Source organism: Phascolarctos cinereus, unplaced genomic scaffold, assembly GCF_003287225.1.
Source record: "Phascolarctos cinereus isolate Bilbo 61053 unplaced genomic scaffold, phaCin_HiC Scaffold_4;HRSCAF=312, whole genome shotgun sequence".
Lineage (NCBI taxonomy): Eukaryota > Metazoa > Chordata > Mammalia > Diprotodontia > Phascolarctidae > Phascolarctos > Phascolarctos cinereus.
In genome coordinates this window covers 367,145,362-367,159,485 of record NW_027555847.1, presented here as the reverse complement: position 1 = coordinate 367,159,485, position 14,124 = coordinate 367,145,362, and the positions used below count along the sequence as shown (strand labels likewise).

Genomic DNA, 14,124 nt, shown 5'->3' with positions numbered 1-14,124 from the left:
CAGTGATAAGACGAAAAGCAGTTGCTAAACTCCAGTTCAAATAAGTTGAGCCTGTAAAATTCCCAGAGTCCTTCCTGGGATGGAGGAGGGAAGCTAACCTCAATCATGCTGTGTCTCAAAGCTATGAAGGAGAAATTGTCTATATGTATAGACTATTCAATCCTTATTATACCTATTATCATATATTATGTGTATATATTAATTATATTATTACTATATATACTTTATTATATACTATATATTATTTCTATATTACATATGTAATTATTAATTATTATATATAATTATAAAGAAGTCAGACATCAGTAACTGTACCAGAGGTCAGATGTTCTATTTACCATTTCTAATGATTACTTTCCTTGGTCAGTTTTTGTTTCTGTCTTGTTTTGGTTTTTTGAGTAGTAAATGGTTAATACTATAGGAAGGGGAACCAAATAAAAAGCATGGCAAAATGACTTAAAATCAGACCACGACAGATGTAAAATAGGTAGTAGAAAATGCATCATACTCAGTGTCTGAGGACCTAGGTTCCAACCCCAGCTCTGCAAGTAATGAAAAGCTCTCTGAGGCTCAGTTTTCTCATCTATAAAATGAGGGATTTGGGCTTACATGATCACTAAGGTCTCTTCTAGTTATAATAATAGGTAATATATACAAAGGGCTTGCTATGTACCAGGCTCTGTGCTAAGTGCTTTACAGTTATTATATTATTTGATCCACCAACCCTGAAGAGGTAGGTGCTATTATTCTCCCCATTTCGAAGCTGAGGAAACTGAGACAAACAGAAGTTAAGTGACTCGACCAGGATCACACAGCTAGTAAGTGTCTAAGGCCACATTTGAACTCAGGTCTTCCTGACTCCAGGCCCAGCATTCCATCCACTGCACCAGCTGGCTGCCCAGCTGACGTCTAGACTTTCATAAAGAAGGGAAATGATAGGAAACATAGAAGACTTGTACTCCAAGTTCATAACATGTAAAGACAAGCTCCTTTCTTTTCCAAGCGGGCCTTCCTCTTCCCTGTATAGTCTTTTAGGCCAGACGTGTCAAACGCAAAGCCACATATGACCAACAACAGTTCCAGGTGTGTGGAAACAAGATTAAAATATAATTGGGAAATATTTGACAAAATAAATTAAAAGTATAATAAATATATTACCTTTTAAAACTAAGTCAACATGCATCCAGCATCCTTATTTATAGTTTAGTGACCCCCACTTCTATTTGAGTTGGACATCAATGAAAACCACATATTTATGTTATTTTTGTTCTATTGTATTTTTATCTATTTTGTAAAATATTTCCGAATTACATTTTAATCTGGTTCCCTCACAGCATTCAGTGTTTGACACCTTTGCCCTAGACTTACAGTACTACCAAAGGAATTATATTGATTTGTAGCATTTTATAATTGATCCTATTTACTGTTCATTGATTTTGTCCAGCAACTGCCTAAGAAGTCATGATTCCTTGTCTCTGAATTCATCTGGCCTGTAATGAGTTAAGTTTAGAAATCCAGTTCTCCTACTAATCACTGCTCTATTCTTGCCTCACAGAAATCTGCTATGCTTACGGGGTACATGTGGACACTAGGGAGCCTGGTCCACCATCTCTAACCTTGCAGGTGGACTCAAACAATTAACATTTCTTAGTCACAGCAGTTCAGTTTCCCCTCTGAGTTAGTTAAAAGGAAACTTGTTATCCCTCATACTTTCAGTGCCTGGAAAATTCCATGACCTATGTTTGCTTTCTTTGAAGGCCTACAAGCTGACCTGGTACATTTCCACAAGATGTACTGTTCATCCTTGCCTGTCCTTGTTCACATAAGGAGGGTCTTATCTCCCTAACTAACTCTTCTAGGTGCCAGGGAGTCTGCTAACTCTGGTCTACTAACAAGGTCTGCAAGATGCTGATGGGTCCCATAAAACAATGAACATTCCTTAATTGTCAGAGAGAGGGGGATCAGTAGCCTCACCTGGGTGTGCTTGCCCACTTTTTTTAAATAACCAATCATGCTGTCCCCACCCCCACAATGCTATCTACTCTGTAACCAATTGAATTGCCTTCCCCACCTAGCCAATTCTATACTCCCCAAAACTATATTAAGACTGGTGAAGCCTACCTCAAGGTCTTTGGTCATTGAGAGAGGTTGTTGACCCAATTTATTGGTTACTGCTAGCCTAACTGATAAATTGATCATGTTCAGACCACTGTCTCTCAGTTTACCTTAATTTTCTAAAGTAACACAACTTTAAGGTTCACCTCTACAGACACATATGGAAATCAGGCTAGATAGTCAATCAATTCCCCCACCTTGCACAGTTTCCAACTATACTGGCAAAGAGTAAGGTCCAGATTTTGTTCCCTGATATCACGGTTCTACCCTACTGCTCTGTGGTGCTAGATCCTGCTTGGTCTAGGAAATCACACTTGTCCAGAAGCTCCTTTGGTGGGTCCAGGAGCTCCTCAGCTCTCTTAACTAATGTTACGAGAGATCCACACCAGGCCTAGGAACTCTTCCTGCTACCAGCTCTGAGGCCAGGTGTTTCCCTCCTCTCCTGCAGCCTTGTGGCTCCTTGCTGTACCTGGTTTCCCAGGGAAGTCACGTGTTAAAGGTCCAGGGTTTCGACATTTCCAGTGACAAGGATTACTTTTTCCCTACAAGTCAACAAATTTGTCCCCTAGACCTAATTGGTCCCTGCTTCCCTAGCTTCAGCTTCCTGTTCTCCTAAGGGTATAAAAAGTCCCAGCAATATGGAGTCAAGTCCCCTCTAACTTAGTGAACTTCTGAAGACTGAACAACTCATCATACCTTGCTTGCCCTGATTCCCAGATGTGAGAAGTGGGGGGATCTAAGTGCCACTGTATCATTCTTGCATATCCTCGCTGTGTTAGGGCAAAGTAAACCTCCATTTGTTAACTGTTCAATGATTTCAAGTTTCTCATTTTGTCTTGAGTCAGAATTAACAGGGAGCTGGTACTAGGCCAATGGCCACACAGGCTTTCCTCTGGGACGCTAGACTCAATGTGTGTCCAACCAGTGTTCCTCTATCATCTCTTTCATTCTGTCTAGCTCCCCCTGCTAATGGCATAACTGAAATATAGAGCCCCAAAATGGCTGAACTCAACCTAACATCCTTAATGTAGGCCAGTGAGGACAAGATATAGGGCAAGTTTATATCTTATCAAGCAGATAGTAAGGCCAGAAAAATGCCTCATCCTGTTAACAAGGGGTTAACCTTGCCAAGGAACTCTACCTACTGGTTACTGAGACCCAAGGATGGATTACCCAGCACCTCCTGGGCATATCCTCTATAATAAACCAATTTCTCCAGCACAAAAGGGTTAATGGCTATTCAAAATACATGATTTGCTGGCGAAGCAAACAGGGTAATTAGAAAGTCAGCTTGAGGGTAGCATTACAGAAAACGGATCCTGCTAACCGTACAAAAGATGAACCCACAGGCCAGCAAGGGCTGTGTTGTATCCTTTGGCATCATCATTTCATCCACTTACCCATTCACCAGCCATCTGTTAAACACCAGCTCTGTGCAAAGGTCTGTGCTAGGCAGTGGAGGAGATAGAGGGATAGGGCCTAGATATGCGATTTCATTGATACACGGAACTCCCTAAAGAGGAAATTCTCTCCACCAATGTAGATCAGCACCTTACGACCGTCATAGAAGGCTGCCTAAAGCAGGGGTCAGTGGCGAGCTAACAAAGTTGGTTTTTTTTTAACTTTTTAAAGTAAAGTTGCATTATATTTGAAAATTTTAAAAAAGTCTTAGCTTTCCAAGGGCAAGATTTGGCCCTAGGGCTATAGTTTGTTGACCCCTGGCCTGAGAGGTTGTGACTTGCAATGGTCACAAAGCCAGTATATATCAGAGGCAGCAATAATATTAGCTAATATTTATATAGCACATATTAAGTGCCAATCACTGCATTATGTGCTTTCCAATTCTTAATCTCATTTGATCCAAATTCAGGGAACTCCTTAACATTCCTTAATAATCCGTACAGCGATCTTGGGGGGTAGGTGTTGTTATCCTCATTTTACAGATGAAGAAACTGGGGCAAACAGGTAAGGGACTTGCCTGAGGTCACACAGCTAGTAAGTGTCCTCAAGTCAAATTTGAACTCAGGTCTTCCTGACTGTAGGCCCAGCACTCTATCCACTGTGTCACCGAGCCACCCAGGTTTTCCTCCCTATCCTCTATGTGTCGGATATCCACTATGTTGTGGACAAGTATATATATTCATGCACATATGTATATACATATGTGTTTTGTGCAAGTGTATATAACCCAGGGCAGCTAAGTTGTGCAGCAGATAGAGTACAGGGTCCGGAGTCAGGAAGACTCATCTTCCTAAGTTCAAATTTGGCCTGAGACACTTACTAGCTGTGTGACCCTGAGTAAATCACTTAACCCATTTGCCTCATTTTCCTCATTTTTAAAATGAGGTAGAGAAAGAAATGATAAACCACTCTAGTATTTCTGAGATGGGGTCAGGAAGAGTTGGCCACAATGGAAGCAAATGAACAACAACAAAAATATATCTATGTACATATGACAGAAGGTATAATGTGATGATATTATAATATATCAAATTATTTAAGCTATATAAAATTGCTTTGCAAACTTGAAAGTACTATATAAATGCTGGCTAATATTGTTATGCCTGGCTGCTAGGGGAAATAAAGATTACTAAATCCTTTCTTTCATGTAGTTTATAATGTAATAATTATTTTGGTAAAAACTGAAACATTATAATATTCAGGTTATGCTATATGTATGTTTTTACAATATCCTACTTACCACATATATATGATGAAATCTATAACTTTCTCCTTCCTTCCTGAGATGTGCTTTTTAAGGCATCCACCATAGTATCTTAAGATACCAAGATGCTGAAATTAAGTCACTAAGTAAGAACTGAGACAAAAACAACAAAGTTTCCTTTGCCAACAGGCAAATTTCAGAATCTGTCAGCAAATAGTCTATACCCTAAAGCAGTCTGTTCCTATTAGCAACTCAGAGGTCTTTCTATAGCTTCTGCCAGACTCCCAAAGTCCCTTATCATCTCTAGCTCCACTCTGTTTCCAACCTTCATTTCTACTACTTTGCTCACATATACTCTTTGCTTCAGCTTTGCCACTCTTTACAATTCTACGAATATGCCATGAGCCCAGTCATAGCCGTCCTTTATTGGAGGGCCTCCCTTTTCTATTAATCCAGATTCTAGTCATCTACCATCTTAGTGTCTAGCTCTGGCTTCCAGGCCAGCTATCAAAAGATACAAATATGCACATATACACATATGTGTGTGTCTGTATTTGTATATATGTATATGTTTATACATATATATACACATGCATATGCATATGTGTGTGTGTTATGTATGTATAAAAGTGTCCTTGCCCTCAAAAAGCTTAAAATCCACTTCAGGAAACAAGACACAGTGTCAAATAATATTAAACGAATCAGTATATGATTGAATGCCAGCTGATTTTCTTCATTGTAAATTGGTGATAATACCTGCAGTGCCTACCTCACGACAGATGTGGGAATCAGATGGGCTTTGTGTAAGGCATTTTGCAAACTTTTGTAAAAACCTGCTATTATGACTAGTGAGTAGGCCCAACTAAGGTTACTTCTATAGGCCTTAGTCACTTCTGATTTATGGGTTCTTTGGTGAATGCATAATGTTTTTTTCAGATAAAAGAATTTATCACCCTAAATATCAGTCATATGGTCAAAAATGCATTTTAATTTTTATAGGCCCTAAGCACAGTGACTGGCTGTGGTGGCGGACATCTGATTACGGGCTCTCCCATATACAGCTCAACTCTCAGAAATCCACTGTCACTGATACCCTACATACTGTAGGGCACACCCGTCTCACGTAATCAGCCAGCCCCTAGAGTATCTCCTCAAACAAAGCCCTCCCAGAAATCACCTCAGTCATACAGAAGAAGGATTATATTTGTTCTTTTCAGATCCCACAGGGCAGAAGTGGGAACAATGGGTAGACTTTGCAGAGAGACAGATTTAGGCTCCCGGTAAGAAAAGGCTTACTGACAATCAGAGTTACCCCATAGTGGACTGAGCTGTAAAAGGAGAAGTTGAATTCCCCTTCAGTGGAAATTCTCAAGTAGAAGTTGGGTGTCAAGAATTCTGCAGAGAAGATTCCTGCTTACATTAAATGCTCTCCCATATGTGAAATTCTATAGTTCTACGATGGCTTGATAGAAAGGATTAATTTATGGAAACTAATAATGTTACAGTGAAAAATAATATTAAAAATGAAACAGTTTAAGTGGTTACCTTGGCTAAATATTTTAAAACCTCAGCCCCACTGCTAATCATATTATAAGCCATCTGATTAACTGGGTAATTCACACCTCTCAAAGCCTCAGTTCACTCACACAAAAAAGTAAGGGGTTGGATTCAATCAAAATTTCTTAAGCTAAGGCTCCCAGATTGATTTCAAGGGGTTCATGGCCTTGAATGAGAAAAAAAAAAACATTCATCCTTATTTCAATATAATTAGTTTTGTTTGTAATTTTATGTATTTTTACTCTCTGCATTTGAAAATATTGTTCTAAGAAAGGGTCAGTAGGCTTCATGAGACTGCCAAAGACAGTCTGTGACACATCAAAAAAGTTAAGAACCCCTGGATTTCATTCCTAACATTCCATGATCCTAAGAAGATAGTGCTAAGTGAACTGCAGGCCAGTCAACAGTTGTTGATCAATTGGGCAAATCATTTAACCTCTCTAGGCCTCAGTTTCCACACCTGTAGTAGTTGGGTCCCTTTCAAATCTAGCATTCTATGACTATGATTCATAATCATAAATAATACCTAATTAGCCTCTGCATTTTAAAAAAGAGTGTTCTTTACATTTTGATGGGGGGAGGGGCTACTGATACTTGAATGTAAAGGTTTTTTTTATTCCCCACCCCCACCCCCAGCCTAGAATTAGAGTGATATTAACGTAACGTTTTACTTCTTTCCTTGATAAGTGTCCCTTTACAGGAGGGAAATCAGGGTACTTCCTATTTCTGTTTATTCCTGAGGGTAGTGGCTTTTCTTCAGTAGCTATAAAAGCAAAATTTGCTCTCAAATCCCGTAGAGAAAAAAAAGGGGGGGGCAAATAGTGTGACAGCATCACCAATTGTGTCTGCCAATGCCAAGGCATAGGAGACATCAGAAGAGTTCAAATTTCTGGAAACTGTGACTTACAAAAAGGTGAATTTTTAATAACATTAGACAGAAGCAAAACAAGAGAGATCACTCTGGTCCCCTTCCCTCCTACAGCTAATGAAGAATGATTTCCTCTTCTATTTTGTCACTCTTCATGTAGCTTAGATTTCAATAATAAGGAATTGAAAGGACTTCAAACCAAGCAAGAAACATTTTTCTTACACAGACTTAATTTTTTTAAAATGCCTACAGCTCGGTGGCATATTATGTTAAAGTTGATGCTGGCTTGTGTCTTCTTGTCTACTGATTTTTTTTTCCCCAAAGGGGTTAGAAGATGCAAAATTATTTTCACCACTGGCCTGTTGTGTCTCTTCTATTCCTTCCAGGAAAAATGATCCCTCTTTGCAAATCACCTTATGATACTTCTACTGGAGCAGAAAAGGCAAGTATTAAGTGACAAACAAATGGCAGTTTTGCTTCTTTTACCTCTCTGAAACCTGGGGAGCCAATAACACAAAACCACCCATTAATTTTTCTTCCTAAAAACACTCAGAGCTCCCAAATGTCCAACGGTACTCTAATCCCCATCACAAACAAGCCACGGCGAATAGGGGATGGATGACAAAAAGGGGCTTTTCTCCACCTATTCAGTCATAATGCCTAGACTTTGCAGAGACAAATTTAGGCTCCAGGTAAGAAAAGGCTTACTAAAAGTCAGTCACCCCACGGTGGACTGAGCTGTATAAGGAGATGGTGAATTCCTCTTCAGTGGAAATTTTCAAGTAAAAGTTGTTGAGAATTCTGCAGAGAAAATTCCTACTTAGATTAAATAAATATGTGAAATTCTATGTTTCTACTATGAGTATATAGAAAGTTCTAATTTATAGAAACTAATGATAAGCATACAAAGTGAGTATACTCTGAATATGGACTAGAGCTATATAAGTCATCAATAAATCACAGAGAAAATGAAATATCCGCGAGACCAAGCCACACAACCATCACAGTCAAGCAACATGTTGGGAAGTCAACCTCTCCCAACCAAGGACATGAAAGTGCGTAAGATCACAGATCTGGAGGTGAAAGCGACCTTGGAGGTCGATCACCACCACCCCCTACTCATTTTACAGATGAGCAAAGTAAAGTCCAGCGCGGTAAAGCATCTTGTGCAAGGTCCCACAGGGCGGGAGTGGCGGGGGTTGGATTCGAACGCCCCTTTCGGGATCCTGTGCGCTTTCTTCTGCCCTTGGAGCCCTAGAACAGCGCACGGTTAAGGAGAAGAGAGAGGAAACTGACCACAGAGGAAACTGACCACAGCCCCGGCGCAGTCTAGTGAAGAGGCTCCACCAAGGCCCGCGGGACCCCAGGGGAAAGTGCGGTGGGGAATCCCCGCCCCCAGGCACCAGGTGCAGCCCAGAAAGATGCAGTCCCAACCTCGCTCCTGGCCGCGGCTACCTCTGGCTCCGGGCAGCTGGGGGCTGAGAATGCCCTGGTCTGGGGGCTCCTAGCAAATACGGTCCGAGGTCCTTCTCCCGCTCCGACCATTCCCGGGAGCTTTGCAGTCTCAGCTGCCCAGGGGAGGGGCATCCCGCCGGGCGCCACTGGGCACATGCTCCGCCCTGGAGGGGGTGCGGCCGGGGACAGAGTCCGGAGTCCGCCCAGGCGTGGGCTCCTTGGAGCGGCGTCCCCTGGGACCTGCTGGGCTCCCTCCCCAGCACTTCCTCTTCTCCCGGAGACCTTGTGTATTCTGGACTCCCCCACTTCTGCATCTCAACTTCTAACTCCGACCACCCATACGGATGTCCGTGCGCTTGGGTTTCTATCGCCTACCCACCCTCCTTTAAGAATACAAATACACATCCAAACATAAGGAAATTTATTGTGCTTAATTCAAACTTCCCCACAGAATTTATCACAGAATTTGAGAGCAGGAAGGGCTGGTACAATTCACAGAATCCAGGAATCCAGACCCTTCTTTTTGTTTTGTTTTGTTTTTTTCTTTTTCAGAGAAAGGAACAGAAGCCCATTTCAAGGTCAGGCAAGGTTGGAGGCACAATCAAAATGATCGTTCCATTTACACGTGTAAAAAGTTGTTTGCAATGCCATTACATAAAAACATACATTTGGATACCAATAATATGAGTACAAGTTGATTTTCTAAAAAAGTTTTAAGGTAGTTATATATTCCTCTTCTATCAATATGATTTATGATTAACAATCACAATTATTATCAAATAGTTGTGCTGATTATAGAAAGATAAATCATGTTCTTCAGCAAGCACGTGATATTCCAAAGGAACATGACAAGGCAGATCTTTTATTCTAACATATTTGTCCATATTTTCATTTTTTTAAAAAAAAAAAAAGAAAGAAAACTGTCTTATAAACTTAGATTTCCTTTTCTATGCTTTGATCTAGCTTTTTATCTTAGCTTTTGGGGACAATCCTGCTCCTTCCTGTCTTGGAATGTAATCTGTGGGATGGAAACCACAAGAACTCAGCTTCCCCTGTGTTTGACAGGTAAACACAGGAAGATAGGACACAGACTTCAAGAATTCCTCAGTTTGTGAGATGTCAGTCACAGTAGTTGTGATACTTTGGCCTGAGCTCACATTTTTTCTCTGAAGAGCATGACTTTCTTTGTGTGTGCTGCCAGACACTAAGTATCTGAAAGAGAAAAAGATTATGGTGCCTAAATTTATTTTATTTCCTCATTCTTCAAATATAGGGCAACAGTTTATTTAAATAAATTTAAATATTTTAAAATTTAAACTATTAATATGTTAAATATATAACAAGACATAATGCATTAATTAATATATAATTATACAACATATAATGAATATAGATAATAATGTATTAATGATATAATAAATATATTAAGTTTTAAATGTTAAACAAATTTAAATAAACAGTTAATTTATTTAAATAAATGGGGAAGAAGGCAGTTTAAGGAAGACTAATCAGAATAATGAAAGCCTGAATTTGCTTTTAAAAATTATTTTATTTTTAATTTATGGAATAAAACAAGTATTTCCATAATAGTATAATAAAAAAAGACAATTGCACATGAAACTGCAAATCTATTATGTGCAGCTTGCTATTCCTTTCAAACATAAAATAATGCCAATATTTTAAAATACATTTGTTTGTTTTACTATTAGGTAGATACAGAAATGACAACTACTCCCAACAAAATGCTTTCAAAGAAAGCTCCAGCGTCAGGTCCCTTCCAGCTCTATGATGCCTATTTTCTCTGATCTCTGGAGATCGTGCTAACTCCAGCTTCTTCCACCTAATATTGTATTTTAAACTTTTAAACATGTGTTATCATGAATTGAATTACTTTCTAACAAAATAGATTGAAGAATACATTCCCAGGTGGAAATGTATTTCCTGGCCCATAAATCAAACAGGTTCAGGCTCTGGCTTCTTACACCTTGGTCTGTATTTTCCACAGGTCCTCATCTGCCTTCGGGTCTACTATCCAGTTCTTCCTCTTCCTCCAGAAAATGTCTTTTAGCTCAAGTCCCTTACCATAAATCATTCTCTTTTGCCTTTACCAGAATTTCCCTCTCCAGATTCTGGCCTTCTTCACAATTCCCACACCCTCCAAATCTCTAATTATCTCCTGTTTGAGCCTGAGTCTTTCTCTTCCTTCATGTAACCAAGACTCTTCAAACAAAGGCAAGGTGACCATTTGTCAGGTATATTTGGACCTAATTGAAAGGCTTTTTGTTCTGCTATAGACAGATTGGACCAAATGACCTCTGAAGTCCCTTCCTTTTCTAAGATTCTATGATATTCTTGGAGTCTGGAAATATCTTTGAAAAACAAACAAACAAACAAAACCACTAGACCTAATATGGACTCCTGATGTGGCCCTAGGTAAACGTGTTACATGTGTGTAGTTTTCGTATTTTCTCTCTGATGCTCTAGGGACAGGAATGAAGAATACCCATTAAGATCTATCGATGGGGATATACATGTGATTAAATCAAATAATGCCATCAAAATACTATTTATATACTACTAAAAAAATTATGTATGGGGGACATAAAGACACATCACATCTCTTAGCTTAGTAACTATTGAAAAACAGTAGAGTTATAGAAACAGAGAGCAGATGAAGTGAGTTGCAATCAATCAATCAATAAGCATTTATTTAGCCCTGATTCTGTGTCTAGCACTGTGCTAAAAATAAGGCACAAAAATTTAAAGCTTTTTCAAAGCAGGAGAAACACTCTCAAGGAACTTACATTCTAGGCTAACATAGTGGCTTCCCAGGAACTACTAGGCTGAGGCCACTGGACTTGACAAACTTCTCCAATCCGTATCCTTTACCTCTCCTGGGTTTGTTGTTCTGGGATTACCAGCTTCCTCAATAGGGAAACTGGGCCCTCAGTACTTTAGTATCATCCTGTCTCATATTCCTGATAAACAACTCTATTTGGGGCTCTAATGGAAGGGGTCCTCCCCGGGGAAACTGGGAGGGGGGATGGAGGAGGGAGAAAGGGCAGAGTTTTACCTGGAATAAAAATTTGAAGCAAGTTGGGGATGGGCAATGCTATTCACAAAGAGGATGCTAAGCAATATAATAATAGCTAATGCTTATATAGCACCTATGGCGCAGTGGATAGAGCGCCAGTCCTAGAGCCAGGAGGAGCTGAATTCAAAGGCAGCCTCAGACTACCTATGTGATCCTGGGCGAGTCACTTAACCCTATGACCCTGTCTGCCTCAGTTTCTCATTTGTAAAATGAGCTGGAGAAGGAAATGGCAAATCACTCCAGGATCTTTGCCAAGAAAACCCCAAAAGAGGTCAGAAAGAGTCAGACATGATGGAAACAACACAACAGCAAAAACATAGCACTTACTCTGTGCCAGGCACTGTGTTAAGTGCTTTATAATTATTATCTCATTTGATCCTAACAACAACCCTGGGAGAGGTAGGTGCTATTATTCTCCTATTTTACAGATGAGAAAACTGAGGCAAACAGAGGTTAAGTGACTTGCCCAGGGTTGAACAACTAGTAAGTCTCTAAAGCAGGATTTGAACTCAGGTCTTGCTGACTCCAGATCCAGGGATCTACCCACTGTACCACCTAGCTTCATGAAAAAGAGGCTAATATTCAAACTTTTTTTTTTGGTCATTTGCAAACAGATCCTTTATGAGAATTGTTTATTATCTATTTTACAATTCACCTCCACTGAGTACTGGCAAATCAACACCCAACAGCTTTGTCTTTTAATTATTCCTCTCTCTGGAGGTGATTCTTTCCTTCCCAAACATTTGGTCACTATCTGCTACTGCAACTGCACCAGCAACCAGAAATCTGCTGCTAGGTGCCCGGGCATGCCAGTTGTTTTTTGAAGTTCCACAAGACCTTGTGCCAAAGGAAAAAAGACATAACCTGAAGAGGCCCCATCCCAGACACAGACTTGCCCAGGAACCCATGAGTTCATGATCTTCTGCCCAGTGAAGGGGCACGGACACCCTCTCTACCACCCTGAGACAGTGATCCTTCCCCATCATCGCCGGCAGGAAGCAGAGGCCTAAAGAGTGGGGATTGTTACTTTGACAGAGCCATAGTTTCAGTTCACCTACCAGTCCTCCAAGGCAAGCAGGAAGCAGGCAGAGGATGACTGGGCATCCTTTGAATTAGGAGGGGGTAATGATAAACCAGTAAATCAGTGCCTTGGCGTGCAGAGGTTTAAAAATTAGTATTTAAGGAGAACGAAGGCCCGGGACCATCACTAGTGGATTCAAGAATAATCATGAGTCTACTGCCTTCATACAGAATTGATTTTATCCTCAAAGAAAAAAAGAAATTATCCAAACAATCCTTTGCCACACAAACAGCTATTGTGTAGTTAACCCAGGGAGTCTTCTATCAAGTAGGTTGTATGCTAACCAGGTAGGAAAGTAGGAGTCATTGTGCTGTGTCTGTCTTACCCCACAGGCAACTTGGTACCTGCCGCAGAGAAGAGACAAGTCAGTTCACAAAAAGTCAAGTGTATAGTAATTTACTGCATTTTTAACATTTATTTATTACATAGTAATTTCGGATACAGCTTCACTTTTGCAAAGGTGTTCAATCTGAAACCGCACCATCCCTCTGGTCCAGAGGTCCATGACCTTTTTGTGTGTCATAGATCCCTTCGGCAGTCTGGTTAAGCCTTATAGGTCTCCGCACAGAAAAATGCATCATGTGAAATACATAAATTACAAAAGAAATCAATTATATTGAAGTACAATTGTCAAAAAAAAATGTAAGTTTAGACTCTAAAATTAAGAACTCTTAATGAGAGGCATAGCTGAGCATTCCAGATCTAACAGGATCCAACAGAGCCACTTTACAAAAGTCACTCCAATCATGTGGCCACGAGGAAAGAAAATATAATACATGTTAATACATAGACATGTCAGCATCACTAAATCACAGGGCCATAGATTTAGAGAGGGAAGAGACCTTAGAGGCCATCTAGTACAACTCCCTCATTTTACAGATCAGGAAACAGAGAGGCTAAGTAACCACTGCCCAAAGCGGCCCAGGGAAATAAATGATAGATCTGGGATTTGAACCAAGGTCCTGGGACACCAAATACAAGAACTCATTTACCAGATCCATCACACTGCCTCTCAACATCTGAATTTTTGTTGTTGTTGTCATTGAATCATTTCAGTCCAACTCTTCGTTATCTCATTTGGAGTTTTCTTGGCAGAGATGCTGGAGTGGTTTACCATTTCCTTCTCTACCTTATTTTACAGATGAGAAAACTGAGGCAAACAGGGTTAAGTGACTTGCCCAGGGTTACACAGCTAGTAAGTGTCTGATGCTAGATTTGACCTCACAGAAATGAGTCTTCCTGACTTCAGGAACACTCTAACCACACTATACCACCTAACTGCCTGAAAA

The 14,124-nt window shown here is 40.1% G+C and overlaps 1 protein-coding gene across 3 annotated transcripts in view; it reads right to left on the bottom strand.

The window, feature by feature from the left end:
* The window catches only part of CCDC68 (coiled-coil domain containing 68), a 79,809-nt gene extending 70,910 nt beyond the window's left edge, over positions 1–8,899 (bottom strand). Inside the window, exon 1 of one of the 3 annotated variants that reach the window (XM_020994496.2) lies at positions 8,661–8,899. The gene's annotated coding sequence lies outside the window, so the exon portion shown is untranslated. Of the gene's footprint in view, positions 1–8,517; positions 8,618–8,639 lie in introns of those variants that run through there. The other 2 variants (XM_020994488.2, XM_020994507.2) reach the window with 2 other exon arrangements.
* Positions 8,900–14,124: the final 5,225 nt, after the last annotated feature.